This window comes from Dasypus novemcinctus, chromosome 1 (genome assembly GCF_030445035.2).
Source record: "Dasypus novemcinctus isolate mDasNov1 chromosome 1, mDasNov1.1.hap2, whole genome shotgun sequence".
Taxonomy (NCBI): Eukaryota; Metazoa; Chordata; class Mammalia; order Cingulata; family Dasypodidae; genus Dasypus; species Dasypus novemcinctus.
Window position 1 is genome coordinate 122,622,880 of NC_080673.1, and position 19,911 is coordinate 122,642,790.

General features: G+C 38.5%; 1 protein-coding gene across 4 annotated transcripts in view; it reads left to right on the plus strand.

The window, feature by feature from the left end:
* The window catches only part of RASGEF1B (RasGEF domain family member 1B), a 595,268-nt gene that overhangs the window by 177,246 nt on the left and 398,111 nt on the right, over positions 1–19,911 (plus strand). The window contains exon 3 of one of the 4 annotated variants that reach the window (XM_071215856.1): positions 2,975–4,804. The exons of the other annotated variants lie outside the window; for them this stretch is intronic. The gene's annotated coding sequence lies outside the window, so the exon portion shown is untranslated. The remainder of the gene's footprint in view (positions 1–2,974; positions 4,805–19,911) is intronic. 4 annotated transcript variants of the gene reach the window in all.

Below are 19,911 nucleotides of genomic sequence, written 5' to 3' on the forward strand. Positions count from 1 at the left end.
TATTGCTGAAGTATTTGGAATATGTAGGGATCAATGGGAACTCAAAGGAGGAGTGGTCCATTACCTGAGTGGGAAAGGGGTTAAAGAAGAGATAATACTTGAGAGAAAGAATAAGTGTTTAATAGGCATGTTGTGTGTGTGTGTGTGTGGGGGGGGGGGGGGTGGTATTGGGAGAGGGTGTACTGGGAAGAGATTGGGTAGAAATGAAGGAATAAAAGATTAGTTCAGGCAGAGATATGAGCAAAAACACAGAGTCAGAAGACATGCAAAGGGGTCTATTCCGTGGACAGCAAGAGGTTGGCTTGGGTGAAGCACAGGAGAACATATAGGATATAGAAAAATATGATAAATTTTACTTAGACATGCTGAGTTTGTATGTCTGTAAATTGTCCAGTTGAAGAGCTCTAAAATGATTATATATGGGTTGGAGTAGTAGTAGATGGAAATAATAGACTTCCGAGTTTTGGACAATGTGAAAGTACAGGACTTGTTTGGAGAAAAAGAATAATAAAGCTGAATGAATAGAAGATTATGGCCAAAGATTATTAAAGTATGATTTAGGATTTTAGAAGTAGAACAGTTCTGGGAAGCGGTCATAGCTCAACTGGTAGAGTGTCCGTCTACGATATGGAGGGTCCAGGGTTTGATACCCAGGGCCTCTTTGACCTGTGTGGAGCTGGCCCACGCGCAGTGCTGCTGTGTACAAGGAGTGCTGTGCCACGCAGGGGTGTCCCCCATGTAGGGGTGCCCCACGTGCAAGGAATGTGCCCCACAGGGAGAGCTGCCCTTCAGGAAAAAAAACACAGCCCACGCAGGAGTAGTGCTGAACACATAGAGAGCTGATGCAGCAAGATGATGCAACAAAAAAAGTGACAATTCTCCAGTGCTACATGACAAGAATGCTAGTGAACACAGAAGAACACACAGCAAATGGACACAGAGAGCAGACAATGGGGGGGAGGGGGAGAGAAATAAATAAAATAAATCTTAAAAAAAATAGAACAGTTCTGAGTTATGATAAAATCTAGGATGAGAAAATCCAAATAAGAAATGAAGCAGACTAGCTTTTCTAATCACATTTGCAAATGACTTTGACACTTGGAGAATGCTTTTCAAATACAGTAATGAAGGGGTGCCATGAGAATCCTGAAGAGTGGATTAGGAATCTAAAATGTCTTCTCCAACTGCCCTACCAAACTCTTCTGTGCAACTTAGTCCCTCTTACAAAGTAATGGCTCTTAGGCTTATACGAGCTTTGATTTTCTTTAGCCTTCTCTAAAATAGAGAGTTGGGCTAAGTAATTTGATGCCTCTAAGCTTCCTTACATGCAAAGTAAATAGAGCAAACTGAATTGTCAACAGGAATATAATGAAAATATTTGAAATTAGCTGTCAGTGGTGAATGTTGATGTATCACGAGGTAAGGTTGGAAATTTGACCAAGGTAGGTTTGGAAGTGGCTGTAATTACAGATGAAGTTGGTAGTCTTCTGAGGATTGTGTTTAGGCTCTTCTACTTGTAGGGAAGTTCAGTTGGGTTATAGGTGTCTTGGGTGCCTGATTGTCATCCTCTTGAGAATGTGAATGAACTTTATTCTATTGTTTGTTTGGAGACTGTATGTACTTATTCGGCTAAGGAAGAGGCAGAAACTCTATATACTAGGCAGAGGCAGTTTTATTAAATGTTTTGCTAAGGACTAGGCAAAAACTCTAAATGCTATGCAAAGGCAGCTTTATTCAAACAAATGAGTTTCAGGTAATAAATGATTATAACAATTGAGCAATCACAGAAAAGAAGAGTAATTAATTAAAGACATAGGAAACAATGAAATTATATACAACCACTCACGAAACCAGGGGAAAACACAACATCTGAACTCTCATGTGGCTGGGGACCCTCTTTGCTGATGATCAGAGTCCTGACTGGAAAAATGGTCCCAGGCAGAGCATCCCTTCCTGGGTGAGGCTCTGACAGGCAGCTTGGGGACCATCCCTTTTAAGGGGTTCTGAACCTCTGAACTCCAATGAGTCTTGCAACTTGTGAGGAATTACGTCATTGAAAGTAACCAAATCCATCCAGTGGGAGGTGGCTGGCCCTCCGCAGCAGAGATGTGGTGTCCTGAAAGGTCTTTGTTCTATTCTATTTATGGTACACTGAACAGTTTTAGTTTTACAGGGGATACAAATAGGACATGCATATATCATGTCTGGTATTTAGTTCTTAAACATTTGTTTTTTGGGTAATGGATGATGCGGTTGCCTGCATAGCAGCGTTACAACATCCCAAAGGACAAAGGACAAGTTAATCATTCACAATTCTAGGCTAAACAGCAGACATTATTGATTAGAAAGCTTATGAATTCACAATTCCTAGTAATAATATTCTTACAGTGCATCAGTACTGTTTTGTTCCCAGGCCTTTAATGGGGGCTGATTCTTGCCCTCTCCCCCATTTCACCCTGCACAATGATGCCCTATAGATGTTATATGGTAATCACCACTCTGAAGTCTTTGGGAACCATGACATAAGATATTAATCCCATTTATTGAAAGCAGTTCTTGCTGGCTATATATTTTTGTGTTAATTATGTCTAGATGATTTTGAGCATTATCAAGCTTTTTAAGTCCTTAATCAGTCATTTGCCACCAATATAGAGACTATAAATGGATATATGCACAAAAGACAAAGCTAGACAAATGCATTCTCCTTAGTGCTATATGGGGTTTAGGTCAAACCATGCTGCAATCTCCTGGTCTCCTGAGCTGGACTATGTGTGAATTGTATGATCACCTTTCCGCAAAGTAGGTCTGAGGCTCAGATGGAAACATGCACTGCTGCTTCCTCAGTGCCTTCCCTTGAGTTATACTCTGCAAAGAAAAAGGAGAACAGACCTGTGACTGGGCATCTCAGAAGGACCAAGGGGTTTCTGCAGGTCTTGGTCCTCCTGGAACCCTAATTTCTGTTTGTCTTTCTAAGGAGGCGATATGGAGGCATTAAAGGAAGAAGAGAAAAAGGAAGAAAATAATGACAGTCCCCTGCTGTGCTGTGGGGGAAGAGAAGAAAGGAAGACAGGAGAAAGAATCCAAAAAAGAAGCCAGGACTCCAAATGATCAAGTCTAAAGGAGATCCTATGGTCTCAGAAGGCAGCGTTTTAACCTTTGTCCAAGTCATACCAGAAACTTCACCCTGTGTGGCCTGATACTGTCCTTGCCCCCAACATCTCCAACATGAGCTCTCTTTAGGATTTCGATTAAGAGAATGGGAGAAAGCCTTGGAATCTGGCCAACAGAATCTTTTTATTCATTCAACTTATATTAATATTTGTTGAGTTCTCACTTTGCACAGGCATTCTTCTAGGCATAGTGTGCAAATGTATTCAGAGTGAGAAAGAGAGGGATTGAAGAAAGACTGACATTTTGGTGATTATCTCTGGGTTTAAACAGATTAAAACATATTCCCAATCACTTTGATGTATTCAGTCTACTTGTATAAACAAGTGTTATATAGCAGGAGGGTGGGTAGTTCCTTCAGATTTAGAGATTTTAGAGTTTTTCATTCCCTTCCTTGTACATATTTTAAAAATCATTTATTAATACACAGTATTGAATTACTCAGGATTGGGAAATTATCCAAGTCTATTTTAATTCTGAATTAAGAAATTGTTTGGGAGACGTACCAATTTATTGTTTTGGCAGGTTGAATTGGCTTGCTTGAAATGGTTCCATGGTTTTTACTCTTTTGAAAGCCAGGATAAAGAGTGCCAGGTTATTTGGCAAGACTAGTGTCCTACTGTGCAGTCAGACAGACATATGTTGAACTGTGGAATAGACTCAAGCCCTTTCCTGGACTGAAGGACCCATAGGCCCTCTGATGATGTAGTTTACTGTCAGTCATATAGAACTTTACATTGAAGACCTGTCAGTGGATAGCTAAGATGGTGAGTTTGTGGCTTTCTATTGGTTGGGAGCAAACATGAGCCGTTCTGATTTAATGTGGAGTTTCTGGACTACTGGTAAATTAGCTAGAGATTACCAACACATAGGGATGTCCCCATGCTGATATTTGGCCAGGGAAGCTTGGCACCATAGCATGGTTTCCTGGCCAACCCTCATAAGCAAACTGGCCCAGAGTCTGACATTTGGAATTGACAATAATCCAACGCTAAAGTGCATCTGGAGAACACATGAAGTCCTGTTATACCTGTTGTTGTTGTTGTTGTTTTCTTTTCATTATTACTTTCTCTATTCATAATTACAGTTGAATTAAATTTTCTTTCCTTAATGCATTTCTCTATTAATAATTACATTTGAATTCAGCCTATTTACTCTGCTGTATTACTTGCTAAGTGAAATTATTAGTTATTTCTAAAGAAAGAAATACTAGAGTGCTTCCTGTATTTTCTGCTAAGGTGAAGAATTAAAATCCTTTTTGGGCATTTTAGAAGGTTTTATACACTTTTGATGGTGGGGTTTGGAAACTCCTCCTAAGTACTTGGAGTGAAGGGTCTGATAGGAATAACTGGATATGAAGATGTTAAAATAATGACAACATTATCATCTTATAACAAGATTCTTATCTCTTGTGGTGAACCTCTCTGTAAAAATGGAGAACTGGAACAGCAGTAGGTTGATCCCTTCACTTAAGTGCTTAATTAAAAACCCTTGAGCCTTTCTTAGTGGAAAGTGGGGAGATTTCCAACAGGAAGCAGTCAACAGCTCTGGCATAGAACAGCTGGATTTGGACAGCTCCATCACCCAGACCAAACCTGGTTCAATCTTCTTGCTACTTACTTCATGTTTTGAATAGGTTAGTGTCCACCATGAGTGCATCTGTAGTTAATCATTCATTCACATTTGACTTTCTTTCTCTAGGTCTCCATTTCTGGAGACTCATTTCAGGTTTTTATAGTACTGCATGTGAAGGGTGACTCATATGTGTCTTGTTTAATTTTTTTTTTGTTCAGCTATAAATTCTGTTCTCTCTAGCAGAATTCAGCTGATTTTCCTCTAAATTTCAAATAAGTTTGGCTTTCATTTTTTTATTTTATTAACTAGTTATGTGTTTTATGACATGGGTGTTCTCTTGTAAATTATGTTCTCATTTGAATACTTGTCTGTACTGCTGTGTTGAAATGAGATTAGCTCTGAATTGATACAATCACCTATTTCCAGATATAATGCATTCCTGAAAATGTGTCCAAAAACTGGCTGCATCTAAAATGAACAATGGACTGGGATGTTATCAAAGTACCATGGAATGGGATGGAGACCTAGTGCCAAAGAGCTAAAATATATTATAAAAGCTTACTTACTCCTTGCCTTTGAGTCACTATATTCATAGATAAGGTTTATCTCCTTTTACACATGTCCTTTGCTTTTCTACTTCCCCATTGAACACAAAATTGATAGACATAAGTTCCATAATACGTGATAATTAAGATTTGCCATTTACAGAAGAGCTAAGAATTTGCTTCTTTGTCCCTCTTTGTGTTATGATTTTGATGAGATCTTCATTCTTATCATTAAGTTTAACATATAAGTAAACTTATTTTTGTCTCATTTTGGTTAAAAAATACTAGGGGTAAAAAGAAACAAAACATTCAAATAATTGTACAAAAACAATACCATGGCACAGGCAAAGATGGTTTTCCTGTTGAAACAGAACTGGGGGCCCAAGTGGACCCCAATGGTGCCAAACGGTGGCCTAAAATGCTCACTGGTTAGATTATATTCAAAAGTCCAGTTTAGGATAGTTAAGTTTGTTTAGGGGTGTCTTTATGGAAGTGTGAGTCATACCGATATCTAAAATTGGAAATGTGAGATCTTCATGTAAGTATGGCTGTGATTTTTTAAAAAATTGCCCAGGAATTAGAAAAAAAAAAACCCAAACCCATGATTCCTGGGAATAGGTTACTAATTATCAGGAAAGGATGAGGGTCTTTTCCCTCCAATTACCTTGTAAACAAAAAGTAGAACATGGTTTTACTACAGTGTGTGAATTGGACCAAAGTAAGTAGAGATCTAAAATAAAAAAGAGAGAATTGAATAAAATTGTGTATCAAAAGGAAATTAAATTGATTTCATGCATTTAAATATGGTGACTGTGATGTTATGTTCATGTGTCAATTTCTCCAGTTTATGGTATCCAGTTATTTGGTCAAGCAACCACTGGCCTGATAGTTATAATGAGGATAATTCATGGATTTAAATTATTAATAAGTTGACTGCCTCTGTGGCTGATTACATCTACAGTCAACTGAGGAGATTGCCTTCATCAATAAGAGAAGTCTCATCAATTAGTTGAAGGCCTTAAAAAGGAGAAGTGATGACTTTAGCAAGTGGAAAATGAAAATGTCATAGTATTAACATTTATATAATATTATATATATAATATTAACATATTTATATAATATGTATTATTATATAATATATTATAATATATATATATCCCGGTGGTTCTTGAGAAAAAGAATCTTACAGATGAGATTTCTGAGTTGGTTCTGGGGTTTTTGGAATAGTTTCTCGAACCTTATTGGATTCAAAGGCACTAATGACTCTATTTCCAACAATCAAGATGGCACTGAGAGTTCATAACATGAGTTGCCAATAAAAATACACAAAATATCACCACTGAATACAGCTACTCAAATGTCTATAAGAGGCAAGGGTCTGGGTGAGAGTGTTTTTAAAATCTTAATAGAGTGTAATGATGTTGCCTGGTTGTTCCTAAATATTCTGGGTATAGTTATATAAGAAAGTGATGAGCATAAGACCTTCAAATTCCCAACTTAAGTGCCTCATGAAGGACATGAAAGTTTCTATGTGTGACTTGAAAGAAAATATTAGTTTGTGTAGCTGTCTAGATTTAGATTTCTGAAAACCAGACGTAGAGTCTGATTATGCCAGTGGGTGAGTTTAAATGTAAATTGAATTCCCAACCTTGCAAGGTGTATGCTGTTAAAGTGAGGGTATTGATTGGAAAGGAATGGGATCCTTAAAATTGAAATGGGGACATATGGGTTGATAGAAAAACAAGTGGAAAAATAAAACCCTAGATTCTGCTGACTCTTTGTCAGATAAGCCTATAATGAACTGCACTGAGGAATCAGCCACCCAATCTTGAATCTGCTCTGAGGAATTAACCATCCAGCCTCCATATGAAGAGATTAACCCTGCTGTGCCTGAAACACCTATAACCATCTCTTCTGAAGAAATACCCTTCACAACTCTGTCTGAAGAAATTAATCCTCTTTTAACCAGATGATAAGGCAGTGGAAATGTCCTGAGGTATTTGGCTTGCAAGATACTTCTAATTGTTCTCATGATCCACCCCTACCAACCCTTACTTCCAGACCTATAACTAGAATAAAGGCCCCATAAGGTGAGGTACAAAGTGTGACCCGTAAGGAAGGACACTACACTCCAAAAGAACTGCCCTATTTTCCCATTTTATATAGACAGAAATCAGGGAAATATGTGTGGGAATGGATCTTAAGGGTGTGGGATAATGATGGAAGGAGCATAAAGTCAGATCAGGCTGAATTTATTGATATGAGGCAGAGGTTCTGGATTCAGTGTTGTAGCTCCAGGGGTTAGATAGGGCTCTAACAGTTTTTTTCTGGTGGTTGGCTGAAACATGGACAAAAAGGTGGCCTACATTGCCTGAAGTAAAAATGCTAGAATATAGATGAGGGTATCCAAACGTTTAGAGAGATTAGAATGTTAGATTGATTTATCTTGTAAGATCTGCTCACCAGCCCCAGGAATGTTCAGAGGATACACCTTTCACCAAACTGAGGAATAAATTTTTAAGACTAATTCCATCATCCCTAAAGAACTCTGTGGTTACTCTTTTCTCTAGGTCAGATATTACTGTAGGAACTGCTGTCATTGAACTTGGACACTTAAACACAATGGGGATGATCAGATTCCAGGCTGGTGGAAGCCAAGTAGCAACACAGATCACCAAAGCTGAGGTGGGCATGGCTACCATAATGGACAGCAGACTCAAAGCAGTAATCCAAATTGTCTAACACAGATCTATGACATTGACTAGTGGATCATGGGGTACCTAGAAGTGAAATAGCTGGGCAGTCTACTAAATTCTTACTTGATGTGTACAAGCAGAGGGGTTCTAGGTCAAGTGAACAAAAGTCTAGCATGAATTACAAAAACAGAGAGTCATGCCCCTTAATCAATTCCCAGATTTGAAACAATTTACAGACTCAGAGGGAAACGGACTTGGCCCAGTGGTTAGGGCGTCCGTCTACCACATGGGAGGTCCGCGGTTTAAATCCCGGGCCTCCTTGACCTGTGTGGAGCTGGCCCACACGCAGTGCTGATGTGTGCAAGGAGTGCCGTGCCACGCAGCGGTGTCCCCCGCGCAGGGGAGCCCCACGCGCAAGGAGTGTGCCCGTAAGAATCGCCCAGCGCTAAAGAAAGTGCAGCCTGCCCAGGAATGGCGCTGCCCACACTTCCCCTGCTGCTGACGACAACAGAAGCAGACAAAGAAACAAGATGCAGCAAATAGACACAGAAAACAGACAACCGGGGGAGGGGGGAATTAAGTAAATAAATAAATCTTAAAAAAAAAAAAATTTACAGACTCAGAGTCCTTGAATGAAGAGAGGGCCGGGTCCCCTTGGGAAAGGACCCTGCTATAGTGACAAAAGTTTTTGCTATTAATCTTCCTTTCAGCTTTCCCCAAAGAGACCCATGACCTTTCGCCAGGGTAACTTGCATTGGGGAAAAGGAAATGATCAGACATTTTGGGTGTTATTATACACTGGCTCCAAAGTGACATTAATTCCAGGAGAATTCCAAAATGTCACTATGGTCCAGCTGTCAGAGTAGGGACTTAATGGAGATCAAGTGATAGATGGAGTTATAGCTCAGGTCCATCTCACAGTGGGTCCAGTGGATTCCTGGACCCATTCTGTGGTTATTTTCCCAGTTCCAGAATGCATAATTGGAATAGCCATAGTCAACAATTGGCAGAATACCCACATTGGTTCCCTGATTCGTGGAGTGAGAGCTATTATGGTAGGAAAAGTGAAGTGGAAGCCACTAGAACTGCCCCTACCTAGCAAAATAGTAAATCAAAAGCAATACTGCCTTCCTGGAGGGATTGCAGAGATTGGTGCCACCATCGGGAAGTTAAAAGATGCAGGGGTGGTGATTCCCACCACATACCCATTTAGCACAAACAACAAAAGGAAAAATAGATAAATGGGAACTCCTCAAAAATTAAACACTTTTTCACTTCAAAGTACTTTGTCCAAAGGGTGATAAGGCAGTCAACTCAATGGGAGAAAATATTTGGCAATCACATATCCAATAAAGGCTTAATATCCATGATATATAAAGAGATCATACAACTCAACAATAAAAAGGCAAACTACCTGATTAAAAATTAGGGAAGACTTGAAAAGACAATTGTCCAAAGAAGAAATACCAATGGTGAAGAAACACATGAAAAAATGTTTAGCATCACTGGCTCTTAGGGAAATGCAAACCCAAACTACAATGAGGTATCACTTCACACCTATTAGACTGGCCACTATTAAAAAGTCAGAAAACTGTAAATGTTGGAGAGGTTCTGGAGAGATAGCTTATACACTGTTGGTGGGAATGTAGAATGGTACTGCCGCTCTAGAGGACTGTTTAGCAGTTCCTAAGGAAGTTGAATATAGATTTGCCATGTGATCTGGCAATACCACTACTAAGTATATACCCAGAAGAACTGAGAGCAATGACATGACTAGACATCTGCACACCAATGTTCATAGTGGCATTATTCATGATTGCCAAAAGTTGGAAACAAACCAGGTCTCCATCAGCCAATCAATGGATAAACAAATTGTGGTGTACACACATGGTGAAATATTATGCAGTAGTCAGAAGAAATGAGGTCTTGAAGCATATGATAATATGGACGAACCTGGAGGACATTATGTTGGTGAAGGAAGCCAGACACAAAAGGGCATATACTGTATGATTGCAGTATTATGAACTAATGCATTGTGTATACTCATGGAGTTAATAATTAGAATACAGGACACCAGAAAATAGGAGGGTAGAGAATGGAAAGCTGAGGGTTGACTGGACCAGCACAGGACTCTATTCCCCCATTGTCCTCCCACTTTTGGGGGGATGTCAAAGGCCTCTGTCCCCATCTTGCCTGCCTGCCTGCCCCACACGCATGCCCCCAATCCTGGTCTGGGTACTGTGGCATTCATGAGTACTTGACATGGGAGGCAGTGTAACCAAGCCTTTATAGAGAAAACCATACATTGGGGGGAAAAAAAGGGGATGCATATGTGGGTCAAACAATTGACCTCTTGCCTACCACATGGTAAGTCCCTGGTTAGATTCCTGGTGACTCCTAAAGAAGACAGCAACCTGGCATGACAGGCAGGCATGGCAAGCTGATGCAACAAGATAACACAACAAGAGACACAGGAAGAAAAAAACATAAGGAAGAAAAAAACATAATGAGAGACACAACAAAACAGGTAGCAGAGGTAGGTCCCAGTGCCTCCTAAAGATGAGCAAGACAGAGAGCTAATGCAATGGGCAGGCATGGCAAGCTGATGCAACATGGTGATACAACAAGAGGCACAAGGAGGAAAAACATGAGAGAGACAACAAAACAGGGAACGGAGTGGCTCAAGTGATTCGGTGCTTCCCTCCCACATCAGAGGTCCTGGGTTTGGTTTCCAGTACCTCCTAAAAAAACAAGGAAGACAGACACAGCAATGGCAAACAATGAGGGAGTGAGAGGAAATAAATAAATGAAATAAATCTTTTTTAAAAAATGGTGAAATGGTGAGAGCACATCATGGTGTTTGTGATTAGTAGAACTATTAAATGGGTATAACAGTGGTTGAAAGGGAAAGTCTAAGACATGTATATTACTAGAAGGAAAGCTAAAAAAGTAACATGAGACTTATAGTGAAACCTCAGGTAAAACACGAACGTGGGTGACAGAGCATAGAGAAGACTGTTTTTACAAAATGTAAATACAAATATACTAGAGAAAAGGAAACAAAATAGCAGGTATCTACATCAGGGGAAGTATGGAGCGATTACAAGTTGATGAGTTTTATTTGTTTCCTTGGTTGTTTTTGTTTATTATTATTATTAATCCTTGGATAATGAAAATGCTCTAAAAATGAAATGATGAGTGCATAACTATGTGATTATACTGAATACCACTGATAGTATACTTTGGATGGATTTATGCTTTATTAATGTGTATCAATAAAATTGTTAAAAAAAAAATAGTTCATAGGTAAGTATCCTCAGGATGAGATCAACATCTGAGGAGGGGAGGAAAAGGAAACAGAATTAGGCAGTTGCAATACAGGCCTCAGCTGATCATCTGGAGAGCCCGGAGATGGCTTTTTCAGAGTCAAGAGGACCAAGCCTTTATAATGCCATATTGACTATTTATTGCATAAGGTTGGTGCCTTGAGTTAAATGGTACTTTCCAGCTAAGGGCAATTATTAGAAAGTGGCTCACCTGAGAGCCTTCAGCTGCCAACACTCCCAGCAGCTGAGAGAGTGAGTGCCTCAATCCTGAAGAGGGACTCTGGGTGGCGCACCACAGCACCTAGTACTACACTAACACCAGTGGGATACTGCATGGTTTAATTTAAAAATCAGTGAAAGAGGGGGAGCGGATGTGGCTCAAGTGGTTGAGTGCCTGCTTCCCACATGGGAGGTCCGAGGTTCAGTCCCCATCACCTCCTGAGGAAAAAAAAAAAAATAAGCAAAACAAGTGGAAAAACAAAACAAAACAAAACAAACTGGGAAGTCAATGTGGCTCAGTGGTTGAGCTCTGGCTTCCCAATATGAGAACCTGGGTTCAATCCCTGGTCCCTGGTACCAAAAAAAAAAAAAAAAAAAGAGTTAATAGGAGAGTTGCAAAAAAGGAGACATATATGTACAAATGTTCTACTTCACCTTAGAATAGATACATGTATGCATATTTTCCAATCTTTTAATGTAGGAAAAAGGCTTTGGGTATGGGTCCTTTGGTTAATGTTTCACATCTTGTGCAAACCACACGAGTAGATCATTGTGTAAAATGTCCTGTTTCAGTTTCTTTAGAGATACTTGGGAAACATCTGAGTGCAGAATCCTTCTAATTTCTTTTTTGTATACTTTTGTAGTTGTCTTTTTTTACATATTATTTGGGATAATATTTTTTAATGACTTGCCTTTATTATATCTTTCCAAATTATACATTTTAGTTTTTGAATTTGATTTATTTTTTATCATATTGTAAATGCACATGTTGTTCAAGAGTCAAGCAGTTTGATAAGTCTTATATTTAAAAACATCAATACTCAGTCTCAGCTCTCGCCACCTTTGATGCCTGCTCTCCATAGGCGATCACTTCAACTCTCTTAGCTTTCTCGTGTGGATGCATCTCCATTTCTCTATGTTCATATTGTTATTTTTGTTTTAATATATAAGTTTTAGATAATATTTCTTGATTCTTATTACAGAAACTGGTTATTTAGTTTTCTTATATCTGACATCCCCACCTATCCCAACTTTCAACACAACTTTCCCTTTAATCTTTTAAATAAGGATATATTCTATTATTTTAGTTTGTATTATGTTATCAATTACAGCTGACTATGTTATGATTGCATTTACTTTCCTATGTAACTTCTAGTTTTTTTTGGAGTTAGTAATTACTAAGAACTCTCTGTATCTCAAATTCCTCATTGTAAAGTGGGGCTAACTCATACCCTATCTCATAGGGAAGTAAGAGCTGTATAAATGTTAATTATTAGTTTTTATTTACTTTGTTTTTTTAAATGTACCTATCCTTAGTTCATCTCAAACTTTCTAACAGAACTGTAAATATCCTCTCAATATTCTTGAAAATATATTAAGTGCTCAATTAATGAGAGCTGAAAATATGTACAGCCAATATGTAGGCTTCTCTTTAGGTGCAGCAAAGTAATTTAGTTGAAAGAGTCATGGACTCTGAATATGAAGGCCTGGTCCAGGTCTGGATATGCCCTGCCTAACATAATTGGGTTATGATTTCATATTCTGCATAGAAAAGAATTGGATTAGATAATCCCTAGGCTCTCTTCTAGCCCTATGATTCTTTTATGAAGTAGACGATATGCTACGTAGAAAATACCAAACCCCTAGCACCACCTCCAGAAGACCTCTTAATAACCTCTATCAGGCCGATTGTGGTGACGTCATTCACTCTGTGATAAAGGAAAATTTCGCTGAGTCACTCTAACCAAGCAACTATCCTGCCCCTTGGGACAACAGTTGTAATTGAGGGAGTCTCCGCTAAATGTCGCTGTAGGTTACATAACTAAGTGGTCAGGCGCGCTCTAGGTTAATGTCCTACACACCTAGAGAACTACCAAATTAGTCTCCTTTTAGATTTAGAATCACACACTTCAACTACTTAAACTCAAACATAATAAAGGCTTAACATGGAAGTAAAGAAAAACTAAGTGATGATTTTTAAAAGAAAGTGGTAAATTCTTGTCGCATGGTCTTTGCTTCTTCGCTATGCCTTTCATTCAGTGGTTGTTTTCTGCAGATCTAGCCATTGGTGTTAACTGGGTAAATAGGTATTTAAAGGAACTCCCAGGTGAGTAATTGCCTGACTCTTTGACACTTCCTGTGATTTTTCTTCACCCCTAGAAATAAAGAGATTGAGCCCTAGCAGGAAATATGGGTGTTTTGTTTCTTGGTTCTTGCTTTTGCTGTGTCTCCAAGCTTTTTTAGAATTCTAGACACTTATTGTATTGCATTGATTTTATGATGCATATATTTTCATATTTTATCATTTCTGAAATTGTGATGCTTCATATAATCAATGATGACACACAATTTTAATTGGCAGGCTTTTTTTTTTCTTTCATAGTGATTCATCTTATAATCAATGATGTCTTCTATTCAATAAAATATTGTACCTGATATTATAGTGTATCGAGCTTAATTTATCAGAATCCAGGACTATTTAAAAAGTTATTTACAGATTAACCTCTTCTAGTCTACATTTTTTAAGGAGTTCAGAGTGGGAGAGAGAGTAACATTTAATGAATGTCTACCAGGTATCTGAATTGTGTGCTCTGCATATGTGATCTTATTTAATTCTCACAACAGTATAAAGTGGGTATTATCATTCCAGCATTACACATAAGGAAAGTGAGGCCCAGAAAGTACAGTAACTTGGACAACATCATACTGATAGCAAAGATCACTGTTTAAAACCATCTATTTCTGACTATGAATTTTATACTCTTTGTACCATGTTACATTAATATTTCAGGGTACACAATTCCCTTTCACACCAGAAAGTTTTCCAACATGTAGAACTCAGTCTTCTTTGAACAATGTGCAATCTTTTTCTGACAGTTCTTAGAAAATGTTGAGACCTATGGTTAAACAGCATAGCAATGGTTTTTCTGAACTCCAGCTTCAGTCGTTGAGATGAGAGGATGGGGTGATACTCCATGCTTCTGAGATGGGAACTACTTCAGTGTTGGGCCTTGGGCTTTAGAGAAATAAACAATCTTTCACAACCAAGACAATATAGGGTGTATCATAACTCATTTAGGGCATTTAGATTAGTCTTCTGGTAGACTACTCGTTTAGTTTCCTAGACGGATGGAGCAAATATGAAATAGTTTGGTTTAAACAATGGGAATCTTTTAGCTTATGGTTTGAGCCTGGGAATGTCCAAATCAAGCTATCACCAAGGTGATGCTTTCTTTGCAATGATTGGCATTCTGGGGTGGCTGCTAGGGATGCTGGTTCTTCTGTCACACATCAAAAAGCACATGGAGGCATCCGCTGGGCTCTCCCTTCTCTTCTGGGTTTCATTGATTGGGCTTCTTGCTTCCATGGCTTTCTTTTTCTGAATTTCATTCTCTTATAAAGAAGAATGAAATTATCAGAGTTCAAAAATGTCTTAGAGATCCCAGCTGTATGCAAGATATGATTGATAGGAAGGATTTAGAATCAGTTCACATCCATTAAATTTCCAAGGGGCGAGGCTTAGCATGAAGGGCAAATTCCTTTCATACATCTTTGCTTTGACAGTCCCCTGTATGCAAATGGCACTCACTGGTGAAGTCAAGAAGGACAGATAGAGAAGAAGACAGTTTACTGATCATCACTTTGCACAGGCTCTGGGTATCTAAAGTTCAATTCCTAGCAACTCTCAGTAATTGCTGAAATATATTCAAGTTCTAGTTGCCACCTCATATCCTGAAGGGCATCTGTTTTCTACAGGTTTTTTCTTTCTTTCCATTTTCAGTCTTTCTTGTTTTAAATCCCCCTCATTTGTAATCTGAAAACAAAACATTAGCAATCTGTCAAAGGTTCTGTCCCATTCATTTATCTAGGGATCGAATCATCAAAATATTCCTTTTTTGTCAGCTACTTGGGGTTTTATGATGATTAATAATCTGTTGTCCCATTTTGCAATAACTCTTCAAATTGAGGGCATATGATTAAAACATGCACAGAAAATAGCCAAAAATTGAAGATCACTAAGAGATGAGTTGATTACAATTGTTCAGTTTCCTTGGCCTAAGGCAGGGGTTCTTAACAAGGGATCCATGAGCTTGCATAGAAATTCAGAAAAACTTTATTCTGGTGGGGATGTATTGATGTGAGTGTGATATATTTATTAAATAATACACAGTAAGTGTGGACTTAGTAAGGAGTCCATGGTTTTCACCTGACTGGCAACAGGGTCCATGGAACAAAAAATGTTAAGAATCCCTGGCTTAAAGACACTACTATTTGCTGATGCAATTTTGAAATAATGTCTTTAACTTTCTATCCTTTAAAATATGTAAGGCTGAAAATTATTGGATGAAACCTTTTGTATCTAATTAGAGTCAGACATCCATTTTCATTGTGTGATCACTCTGGGAAAGAAACCCACGTGCCATCTATAAGTCTTTTTATTTTATCTCATGTTCTTGAAACTTCTGATGTGAAACTAGTGAGAATTACATGTGTTTGTGCCCTGTGGTAAAGTACAAATAGAAGTCACCCAGGGTCTTTCCAACCTCTGAAATCAGGGGACATATTTTAATTCTTGTGTGATTTCTTCTCTGCATTTATTCCTTCTGTCATTCAACAAATATTTATTGAACATCATCTATGTGTCATGCACTGTGCCATATGCTGAGGATATGCTGTCAATAGGACAGAGTCCTTGTCCTCGAGGAACTAATATTCTGTGAATGATACAGATAAGCACACAGGGAAATGTAGTATGATAAACCCCGTAGAAGGTTAATTACAGCCTAAGAGGGAACATATAGAAGGGGATTCTAGTTCTAATTTGGAAGGTCAGAAAGGGTTTTTTTCAGGAAGTGATATCCTAGGCTTATTTCTGTGACAACACTGTCCTCTTGTTCTTCTACTCCTCTCACTATGTTTTTCTCAGTGTCCTTAGCTAGTCCTTTTTCTTCTATCATAATAAATATTAGTACTCCTTAGGGCTTTGTTCCAGTTCCTTATTTCTTAGCATTATACATTTTCCTAGGCAATCTCAATCACCATTTTGGCCTCAACTACTCTATACACAGGGGTATCTCTAATCAACCTGAGATGATTTAATTATTGACTCATTTATAAAACATTCATTGACTACCTACTATGCACCAGGCCAGGTCTGAGGTAACAGAGATGAATGAAGTTGCTTTCTTCAGCACTCACTGAGTTCTCAGTCTAGGGAGACCAGGGAACATATTAGCAAATTTATGAGAATGAAAGATTTAAGGAGAGTCAGGGTTACCACTAATTGCTACTGAGGGAATCAGGGAAGTCTTCCTAGAGGGAAGGAGGAATTGACCATGTGATTAGGGGAAGGGTTTAGAGTCAAAAGGAATAAAATAGTAAGTGCAAAGACTTGGAGGCACGGAAGGGTCTCCCTCGCTTGTCCAGAGAACTATGGAAAGTTTGGTGTAGCTAGCTTATAAAGTACTTAGTAGAGAGGGTTCAGAATTTAGCCTGATGAAATAAGGTTGGGGTCAGGTTGTCAACAGTTTTGTAAGTCATGCTTAGAAGCAAGGGCACTTTCTTATAGGCATTAGTGGAGAGATTTAAACTGGAAAATTGCAGAATCAATTTTATCTTAGGTAGATATTTTGGTGGCAATGTGGAGGATGGACTGGTGGCATGGAAATCTGATAGAAAACTAAAATAAGAGGTGACAAGGATTTGAACTAAGACACAAGGCCAATGAAAAAAGAAAGCTTTTATGATTTGAGGGATATTTCTGCAGTAGAATCAATATGTGGTGAGAGAGGAAGAGGGAAGAGACAAAAATGACACCGAGGTTTGTGGTTGGAAGAGTGAATAGTTGGTTTCACATTAACCAATGTTAATGTTTCCGTTAACTTGGAAACATTTGGAGTGGGAAATGATAATGCATTCTGTTTTGGGCAAGTCAGGTTATAAGTATGTACCTATGGGACATTCCAGTCAAGATATTTAAGCAATTGAAAATAATGAGATTGGAGCTTGGGAGGGGGATTGGGGCTGGGCAAACTCATTAAGAATCATCATATAGCTAAGAGATGAAGCCGTAATAGTGGATGGGTTGTATTCACATTCAACAGGTTTTTAAAAAATATCAACTATGGAAGTAAGTTAAACCATACACTATAGTTAATAGTAAAATTTTAAAATGTGCTATCATCAATTGAAACAAATGTTCCACACCAATGCAAGATGTTAATCATAGGGTGATATATGGAAACCTTGTATTTTATGCATGATTGTTCTGTAATTATTCTAATAAAGAAAAAAATCCATTATACTTAAAATTAAAAAAGAAAATAAACTATGTACCAATCATTGTGCCAAATAGGAATATGAGTATGGCAGGGTACTTGCTTTCAGAGAGTTAACTGGGGAGGGGGCCTAAATAAATACATACAATACAGCATGTAAAGGTTATTATAAAAGTGGTACAGATGTGGTGCAAAGGAAGTAGAGATCACATAAGCACATAAGACCAGGAAGAGGAGAAAACCAAGGATAGAACTTAGTAGTCCCCAAAGTATATGGGAAGCTTCACAGATTCACTTGTCATCTCTTGAAGGCATATGCCATATCTCATTCATGTCTGTACTCCCAGCAGCACCCAGCCTAATGCCTGGAACATAAGTGCTCAGTAATGTTTGCTGAATAAATGGGCCCAGAGCAGTTGGAAAAGAATGAAAAAATGAAGTATGGGATTTCCCCAAGCCCTGGGGAACACTTTAATCATCTCTTGTTAGCCTTTCACTTGGAGAGCTTGTGCAGGTAGAACTCAAAATAAACTCTCTGAAGAAATGAAGATGCAGCAATTTAGAACTAGGATAAGAGCTGCATATGTCAGTGCTCTAATTATGAAATGTGGTTATGGCAAGCCAGACCTTTTTATTTTTATTTCTGGTGTGCAGTAAAATTGTGTAGTCATCGATTTCCTGTCAAAGCATCACTTAGAGTGTCTGAGATAATGGCATATCACCATTTGTCTAATGACAGTGCTGGGCTTTTAAACAGGAGCCCATCACATTGGGCCTTGCAAACCCCATTCCTGTTGTGTGCCCGTTTAAATGATTTGTAATAGCCAGTAATTATGAAAATGCCTTGCTTCCTTGACCTTCTCCCTAGCCCCCTCCACACTTACCAAATTTGCACGTTAGTGTTTCATCAGCTTGGATGACAAATTAACATCTGTATTTTTCTTTTAAAGATGGATCTGTTTAGATATATGCTAGTATAAGAGGTTACTAAGAAAAAGAAAGAAAAAATTTATTGAGTGTTTTGATAAAAGAGATCCCCCCCATCCCTGCTTTCACTTTCATTTCCATCTTTCTTGAAAAGTTTGAAGAAGGGAATCTTATGATCAGGCACCCACAACTTGTCTTGAGACTAATGTATTTTTTTAACCTCCAGAATATAACTAATAAAAATAATTTATTTTTTAATTTGAAAAATAAATTTACTTTTTAAAATTACAATATGATTTTTTTTTCTTTTTACCAATAGTGTTCTTTTGCTGCAAAAAAGATTATGTTTTTCTGGAGGGTGAACCATAGAAACTCCTTGAATGTTGTTTCTCTCAATAATGAAGACTTAAAAGTATTATTCTCTCTCTCTCTCCCCCCCTCCACCCTGTGTGTGTATGTGTTGAAAATGATCATCCATATCACTTGTTTTCTTTCCAGGTTCTACATGGTATTCACATACAGGAGAAGTCATCTAGTTTAACTAGGAACATGAAATTTTAACAGTATTTAATAATCTGAAGATCATTTGAGGGAAGAGAAGACCAATCCCTCCTCCCTGCTCCTGGCCGCTTGCTGGTCTAGTGCCCAGGTTTCAAGTGGCACAGATAATATCCCTCAAAAAGGCATTTGTAAACCCTACAGAGAAGGTGTGGTTGGAGACAGAGCTGGAGAACATGAACATAGTTCTCTGAAATAATAGTAACTACAGTTTATTGAGCATACATGGCCTTAAATTCTTAAAAAATACTGCAAGGTGCATGGTCTTGTCCCATTTTACAGACAACGAATTTAGGCTCACAGAATTTAAATGATGAACCCCAGTTTACATAGCAAGGGGCTGAGCTGGGATCTGATCCCTTTGTGTGAGACCACTCTGCTCCCAACAGGGACACCTTTGGTGTACCCATGCTTTTATGTGAGTGTCTTTTACAAAAAGGGTGCCAAGTTGCTAACTTATGCTCAGTAACCACTGGCTTCCTTCTATATTCTCCTGAAGGCAAGTGGTGGTGGTGTGCCAGGGTGGAGAAGGGAATGGGGAGAGAGGCAAATGGAATGTGAGGCTCTGGATATTGGTAACAGCCAGGGGGTCTGGCAAGGAAATGGACTCTCTTCACCT